Genomic DNA, 8,858 nt, shown 5'->3' with positions numbered 1-8,858 from the left:
GAAAATTTTTACCAACCCTTTATTAAAATATGGGCTCATCCATTTCATGGCTCTGTCGTTGGCCTTAAAAACTTTCTTTGGATCTTGGGCCATATCTACCAGTAATCCTAAACAATCATTGGCCCTTAAACCACAAATTAAAGGGAAATGGGTCAAAACACCCATTGGCCCACGATGAGTTAACCATCAATTCTTCTTGGCCATAAACTCTTGGCCAATGAAACAAGGGCATACTGGCCAACTATTTTTTGCCACAAAACGAGTAAAAATGAGCTAACAACATTTTCTTGTCCAAACACGAAAATTGGCCAACAAACTTACTTTTAGGCCAAAATAGCCCAAGTGCTTTTTTTTGGTACAAACAATGCTTTTTTTGGACTGCAAGAACTAAAGAGAATTGGATAATACACTCAATAACTGGATTAATTAATACATAACATTGTTATTTTATGTGTTGTTAATTAATTGGAATGAACTAGGGCACACTCTAGAATTTCATATGAATTTTTGTTTGTTTGAAGTGTGATCCCACAATTGGCATAATCGGACATCATATTTGATTTAATAATTACTCGGTTATTATGGTAATAAATGTCTGTTTGAGAACTATTTGCTGTGATTGTATGCTTTTGCACGTTTCTTAATAAGCTACGTTTCTGGTGTTACTATAGTCAATATATGAAGATCTGATTTTTAATATAAAAAACTGTTACGGGTCTAATCAATAGGAGATTATCTAGACTCTCTGGTATCGTCAGATCAACGGAGGTGTCTTTGGTCTGATATCCACTGTAAAGTATTTCTAAAAAGTAAAAAAGACTCCGTTAATTGACTATAACATAGGAAAACGTTTTTTATTTAGAAATTGTGTTCTCAATGGATTGTTTGGGCCGAGTTATAGTTTGATGGGCTGGTTGGGTCTAGATTAGTTGACAACCTAAGAGTAAGAGGTTACGATGATGACCTTGGGTTTCGATCCCCTAAACCTCTAAAGGGGTATTACGGACAGACTAGTCGATCTTTCGTTAGGGAGGCCAGTCTAGGTGGTATTTAACAAGAAATGAATACTCTCGCTACTAGTTCAGTATTTACTGATGACTTGAGGAAAGAGTAGTTGGCGAACATAGATCGGTCGTCGGATCATGGGAGATTGGTATCCTAGTGGACCATTTAGGTCGGTTGATGGTGCCTTTTTGTTGTACAGGCTATGTTCTTAAGGTGTGATGACTCTGTGGGCCCAAATTGGGTAGTATGTTGGTACTTCATGGTTTCAGGTACTTTGAATCTACTTCAGATAATTCAGGTATGCATCATTCATATGCGTGGATTGTGACTTGTACTTGTTGAGCATTATATATGCTTGTTATGATGAATGTGATAACCTAGGTTTCAAATTCGGAAACAGAATTCCTAGGATTGTATTTGGTTATGTGCATATCTGCCATGATATATGAAATTTTTTGGGTAATTTAGTACATGTCTAAGCATGTGTTGATTTCTCTGACATGAGCTTTATAGCTCACTGGATTTTTCATGTTACTCGGTACATCATTCCATGGTGTAGTAGATTGTTTTGCAGGGTAACTGGGATGAGAAGGCAGAACGAGGAAAATATGATAGTGAGCGCTTCAGTGGGTAGATGTGTCTTGTTTGTTTTATATTTCGACTTATAAACTATTTTACTATTGTTTTAGGCTCATTAACTATTTCTCAAATATCTTTCGAGGTTATTTTTATTTATAAGTGACTCTAAGGGGTTGGTCTTAAATTAATCTTTCAAAATGAGTTTCGACTTATATTCCGCTGCTAATTTCAACTCTGATCCTAGCCAGTTCTAAAATACAAATGTTTAACCTTTGGAAATATTGGGGAATATAACACGAAAATATTTTCAGAATAGATGTCGTTGTGACGTACCCAAGTTTTGGGGTGTCACAAGCATTGTCATGGATACTTGAATTCTAGGGCATTCTTTCAACGCCATGGAAAATTTGGCCAATTAAAAAAATATTAGCCAAAATATTTGTCTCCAATGCGTGCGCGGGACTGCAAATTTTGCTGAAATACAAGCCTTACCTACCACCAAACTAGCCACACACTCTCACAATTTCATCCATCCTCTTCTTTTTCTTTTTCTTCTTCAACATTGAATGTGTTCCTCATTCTCCTTCTTCGTGGTGGTTACAGAATTCTTCGAGGATCTTCCACACCGCCATTTCTGTTCAATATGTCCCTCAGCTCCTTCCTCACCTTCATCGACCTGGCTCTCACCGTTTCTCAGACGATTTCATGTTCACCAACATATATCCATCCTCTCACTATTTCTCTCAAACTCTCATGTTAAGCTTCAAAACCTTTGAATGGTGAATGGTGTTGGAATCTCATGTTTCTATATAGACCCTTAACTGTATAACATATCTTACTTTCATCAAATTTAGAGGTTTGAGACACCCAGTTTGGAATAGACAACGAAAATGTTGTTGTGAAAGTATATTAGGAGAGTAATGTACTTACTGCTAGCACTACAAAAATACTGCACAATAGCAACCAATATTTTCCTAACTCTTAGTCTCCTTAAGCAACTCTTGTAAGTTAGTAATCTACTTAGTACATCCATTAATGTACTGATAGTTGTACAAAATGAGGTGGCTTAGAGGCAATTGGAACTACTCTTTAGCTTTGGTGGCGGCCTAGGATGAAAACTCAGTTTGACGTACGTTGACAAGATGTAGCCCCACTAAAGTGTTAGGCAGGTGCATTTCTAAGGCACCATCTTCATTTTCGTTTGTGTACTAGTTGGTTAAATTATTTAATACTTACTTTGTAGGCAACTAGCAAATAAACCATGCTTATTGGTTGCTTCTATACTAACGAAATTGAAATGAGTTGGTTTTCTTAATCACACTATAACGTAACTAGTTGTTGATGTAAATAAAAAAATTTATTGCTCCTATTACCAGAAACTGAAATTTGGTTTAGTTGTAAAAGAACTCACTTTAATTTGGACTGATTGAGAAGGAAGACTATATAGCATAAAAAAAATTCACACCAAATAACTGAATGAAGAAGTTGGGAATATATATATATATATATATATGGGAGGCTTCCAAATCGGTCCTCCAATTTCAAGTTATAGAAACTAAAACCTTATGCATTTTAAAATTCTAAATGAAATCCAATGTTACAGTCAGCACTCCACGTCAAATAAAAATGGACCATTAGTTTTTAATTTTTACAAAATATGCTACTCACCTCAGAACACCCCAATCCACCTGAAATATGTCGTTCCTTATTTTATGTGTAGCGTATCATGTTTATGGGAGAGGGTTTATGGATAGTGTATTACATTTATGGGAGTGGGTTTTTGGGTAGTGTATCACATTTATGGGTTTGGAAGTCTTCCTAAGAGTGGGTTTTCAATATTGAATTCATTAATCATAGTTTGAAGCTATGTAAGTACCAAACACAATTGATACACCATTTTCATATATGTTGGATCATCTGCAGAGGATTAGGCATGGGTTCAAAAAAAGAATCAAGGCGAGCAGTAAAGGTTTGAATTTTTTTTTAAACCATTGTTATTGCAAAAACGAATTTTTGGTTGTTTATTTGAACTAATTTTGTGTTTTTCTAAAGTATGAGTGTAAGCCGATTTGGGGGTTCAATTAAATTTGTGGACGAAATTATAAGCCAGCTTCAGAAGTTCAAGAACCATTCTATTCTGAATTATGATGGTGTTTGCATTTTGAATGTGAACCATGTGAATCCTATTTTTTTCTTTAGACTAGCATATAAGAAAAAGAATTTGACCTTATGGTAATTTATCGGTTTGCTTTGTTGTAGCTGTTTTGAAAATTGTTGCAAAAAGATGCAAACATCAATATATACAAGTTTTTGTTTTTTATGTGATATCTAATTTTAGTATTTTGCCTTTAATAATTAGGCTTGTAAATAGAATGTAGGAACTTTCTTTGAAAGTTGTCCAAGGAGATTGGAGAACCTGTACTACAATTCCTTGTTCAACTTGAAAGCCATTTTGTTATAGACAATAAATGATTTTTCAGCATATGGAAATCTAGCTGAATGTATTACAAAGGGAGAATTTGCTTGTCCAAAATGCAAATAAGACTGTGTATATGGGTCATAGGCGGTTTCTTGTACCAAATCACTCATGGCGCAACCACTCAAACTTACCATCAAGGTTTTAAATTGCTAACGCGTAGAGCGACGTGTTTTAGGTTAAGCTTTATGAGACGTAAGTTTTTTGAGACTCGAATATTTATAATAAACATAAATATAATAATATAACAAAACATAATAATAAAAGTCACTCAACCATAATTTTGAACTAATTAAAATTAAAGAATCCAAAGAAAGATCATTCACAATCACAAAAGACAAAAGAAAATACACTTCATTCATTCCACTCCTCCTCATCATCAAGAAGAGCACCACCCAAAGGATGAAAGTAAGATTCATAATTCAAAAGCTCGTCCATGAAATTTAAATCATCTTCTTCAACAAGCCTCCCATTTCTTGGGGCCTTGCTTTTCCCTCTATCATTACATAGGCATAAGAATGAAATATGGCAAACTTAAAAGACCATTTGATGTTAAGGTGAAAAATAAACACCCACTCCAAATTTCATACTCACTTGAGCTTTCACCACTTTTTCGTTTATATGTAATAGGAGCACGAGGTTGAGGACTAGGAATACTGGGATTAATGTCACTAGTAGGAATAGGATCACAAGGAATTGGCTCTCTAGTTGGTAGTCTACTTTCATATGTTGGAATTGGCACATTCCTTATGGCACCAACATCTAAAGCTTGTTCTTACTCCTCAAGCTAATTAGGTTTGATTGGAAGAACGAGTTCTTTTCTCTCGGTTATCCATTCATCATCAGAGTCAATATCATCCACTAATATGGGATCAACATTTCTTATCCTTCTAATGTTTTGTTCCCTCAAAGCAAGATTGTACTTGGCAAAGACTAGAGAATTTAGCCTCATGTGTTTAAGTCTATTTATTCTCTTTGTATGGATCTAAATCAAACATTAAAACATAAAAATTATAAACGTACATTTAAGGCTAAAAAAAGTGACATGTTCACTTTAAGATTTGGAAAACAACTTTACCAAGTCAAATGTGCTCCAATTCCTCTTACACCCAAATGCACTACAAGTAAGGCCAAGAACTCGAATGACAAACTTCATCAACTCAGGTGTCTCCTTCCCATAATGCATCCACAAACTCACTAAATGAATCAAAGAGTTATACTCTTAAGTTCTTATTTCTTAACAATTAAATTACTAAAAGTTAAAGAATATGCTAGAGAATTAAAACCTGGTTAGTGCTTTTTCTTAGATTTCATTGCCATATCACTTCCAAATTGTTCTTCTGCACGATCATACATGTCCAACTGGTAATCAGCATTAACACGGTCATCTCCTTCATCTAACATCCTATCTATGCAAGCATATAACCCATTCCTCACTTCTTGAACGTTTGAGAAAGATTCTTCATAACACAATTGTGGATTCAAATAATAACCCGCTACATGCAAAGGTTGGTGAAGTTGTGGAGTCCATCTATTGTCTATTCTCTTTCAAATTGGTTTATACTTTTTTTTTCCACTTTGCCATAATTGAATTCAATCTTCTTTTTTGCAGCATCCATAAGTTCATAAATATACCTCATGGATGGTCTTTCTTCTAAATCAACCTCTCTTAATATAGAACTTAGTGGCACAACACTTTTGATGCAAAAGGTAATATAAGGCCAAAAGTGTGCATCAAATAGTATATTCTTACAAGCCACAATACCTTCATGGGTTTTGGCATACTTACTCTCACACCATTCTTTGGAGGAAAACATTTGAATAAGAGCTTGTCTTTGCTTGTACGTGCTTTGAAGAGTGAGAAAGGTAGTGGCAAAGTGTGTTACAGCTGGACGAATAATCTCCGTATTATTGGTGAAGCTTCTCATCAAAGCAAGAACCCATGCATGCCCGTAGATGTACTTCGCTACATTCTTAGCTTTTCGAATAATATCATAAAAAACTTTCATCTTGCTAATATCTTCTAGCATTAGATTAATGCAATAGGCTGCACATAGGGATGGGTCGGTAAACCAAAAAAACCAATGCAACCACCATTATCGGCCATTTCGTTCCAACAGAAACCGATCCGATAGGTGACCGCATCGTCAGTGTCGGTAAGTATACTAATTCGACCATAAGCGGTGATGAGTGCGGTGTTAAACATTCATTAACGTTGGTAAACCGCTACCGACGGTATATATGTATTTAATTTATTTTTATTTATTGCTAGATGTTTTAGTCAAGAGCAAGGTGTTGATTATGATGAGACTTTTAGTCCTATGGTTAGGCATACCACAGTTAGGACCATTCTAGGATTGGCAGCTCATTTTGGATGGAAATTACATCGATCAATTAGATGTTAAAAATGCTTTCTTACATGGTCTGTTGAAGGAAGAGGTCTATATGTGTCAACCAGGGGTTTTGAGGATTCCATTCATCCTACTTATGTGTGTAAGCTGGCAAAATCATTATATGGTCTTAAGCAAGCCCCTCGAGCTTGGAATGAGAGATTCACAGCTCATTTACCTTCTTTGGGATTTAGTCCTTCCTATGCAGATCCATCATTGTTTGTTAAAATTGTTGAGTCATCTCGAGTTTATCTACTCTTGTATGTTGATGATATCATCATTATTGGAAATTCTGAGAGTGATATTCAGCTAGTTAAACATGAGTTACAAAGGGAATTTGATATGAAAGACCTTGGGGATTTACATTATTTTATGGGCTTGCAGATTCAATATTTGAATGATGGTTTGTTTGTTTCTCAACAGCAATATGCCAAGGAAATCATACATAAGGCAGGCATGGATACTTGTCATACTCATGTTACACCTTGTCAATTTGGTGTGAAGCTTTTAAAAGATGAGGGTGCTTGTCTCTCTGACAGTGACATATCTCTTTATAGGAATTTGGTAGGGTGCCTGCAGTATTTGACATTCACCAGGCCAGATATTGTTTATAGTGTCAATAATGTGTGCCAGTTTATGCAGAATCCTACAGATCAGCACCTCATAGCAGTCAAAAGGATCTACATGGTACATTGACCTATGGGATTACATACAAAGGAGGAAGCTCAAGTTCTGCTACCTTACAGAATGCTACCTTGCAGGGCTACTATGATACAGACTGGACATGTGTTTCTGCAGGATTGTTTGATACTTTGCAAGCCTATTGTGATGCAGATTGGGCATGTGACCCTAATGACAGAAGGTCTACTACAGGGTTTGTCATTCTTCTTAATGGCTCTCCTATTTCCTGGTGTAGTAATAAGCAAAATGCAGTCTCTCGCTCCTCCACTGAGGCAGAATATAGAAGCATGGCAGATACTACCTCAGAGATCTTATGGCTTAAGAACTTGCTTGCAGATTTGCAAATTTCTTTGCCCTCTACACCTATCTTATATTGTGATAATATCTCTGCATTGGCACTTACATCAAATCCTATTCATAACTCCAAGCTTAAACACATTGAAGTGGATATTTATTTCACTAGGGAAAATGTGAAAGCTGGTTCTCTGGTGTTACAATTTGTCTCTTCTGCTGAGCAGCTTGCTGATGTCTTCACCAAGGGCCTTTGCTCACCTCAACATTCCTATCTTTGTTCCAGCTTAATGCTTGGACCCAACCATCAAGCTGAGGGAGGGTGTTAATATTAGTTAGTAATTAGTTAGTTGCCTTTATTAATAGACTGCCAGGTGTAATATTTTGGTTGGTTCTGTTAGCAAGTCTTAAGAATCAGTTTGGTTAGCTCTGGTTATATACCCATCTTATGTACAGTTCACGCATTATTCATTCATTCATTACAGAAAATATATCAATACACTTTCAGATTTTTCTCTCTAAATCTCTCAAGTCTTTACAAGCTTTTAATCAAAAGCCCGTAACTCGGATTGACGCATAGTTTGCGTCTATGAACTCGTGAGCTCGAGATCTTTCCAACGGGCCCAAAGTCAAAATCAAAAGCCCAATAATATGAAAAATCAACTTTAGGGTCAAGCCCAATTTAAAAAAAAAATTAAAAATAAATCTAAAACCTTTTATTTCTCAAATAAATTTGCAAAATCTTTAAATATATTTTTTGAAATAAAACTTAAAAAAATATAGGGTCTCACACCTTTGAATGGAATGGTATTGGAATTTCCATTCCAGCGTTTGGAGCAATTATGGAATCGAGGTTAGGAAATGACTTCGATTCCCATTCTGGTGTTTGGTATGTAACGACCTAACCCAAATTTCATAGAAAATTTAAATTCTTATTCGTAATGGCCATTTAGAGGTGTAGTGGGAAGTTGAGTTGTGAGACCCCGTATTTTTTCTAAGTTTTGTTTTGACAAGTATTCCAAATATTGCATGTGTTCATATGTTGTTGCATATGTTCTTGTAGAGAGGGTCTTGGAGAGTCAAGGAGCTCTAAAGACTAATATAAGGACCTGATTTAATAGAATAATCGTATATTTATAGTAGTGTTTCTCTGTTTTAGACTAGAAGTCCTCTAGTTAAAACCAAAAACTAAAATTTAAATATGAACTAAAGATATAGAGAGTTTTTGGAAAATGTATTGGTAACTGGAAATTTTATTACATAAATGGTGTATACAAAGTATGAGATACAGTTGAAAGCTATTACAAGAGATATCTGATGACTTGAAGAATCGTACTGAATAATGAAAAGCTTCCCCTATTTATAGATGCTGAATTACAACATAAATTGATGTTTTATGCATATCTGCTCCCTTGTTTTCTTATATTTGCTCTTCA

The 8,858-nt window shown here is 35.3% G+C and overlaps 1 pseudogene; it reads right to left on the bottom strand.

The window, feature by feature from the left end:
* Positions 1–4,414: 4,414 nt before the first annotated feature.
* Positions 4,415–6,108, bottom strand: LOC147280061 (uncharacterized; annotated as a pseudogene).
* Positions 6,109–8,858: the final 2,750 nt, after the last annotated feature.

This window comes from Dryas octopetala, chromosome 7, assembly GCF_963921425.1.
Source record: "Dryas octopetala chromosome 7, drDryOcto1.1, whole genome shotgun sequence".
NCBI classification, from domain to species: domain Eukaryota; kingdom Viridiplantae; phylum Streptophyta; class Magnoliopsida; order Rosales; family Rosaceae; genus Dryas; species Dryas octopetala.
The sequence above is the reverse complement of the archived record's forward strand: the minus strand, read 5'-3'. Positions and strand labels throughout refer to the sequence as shown.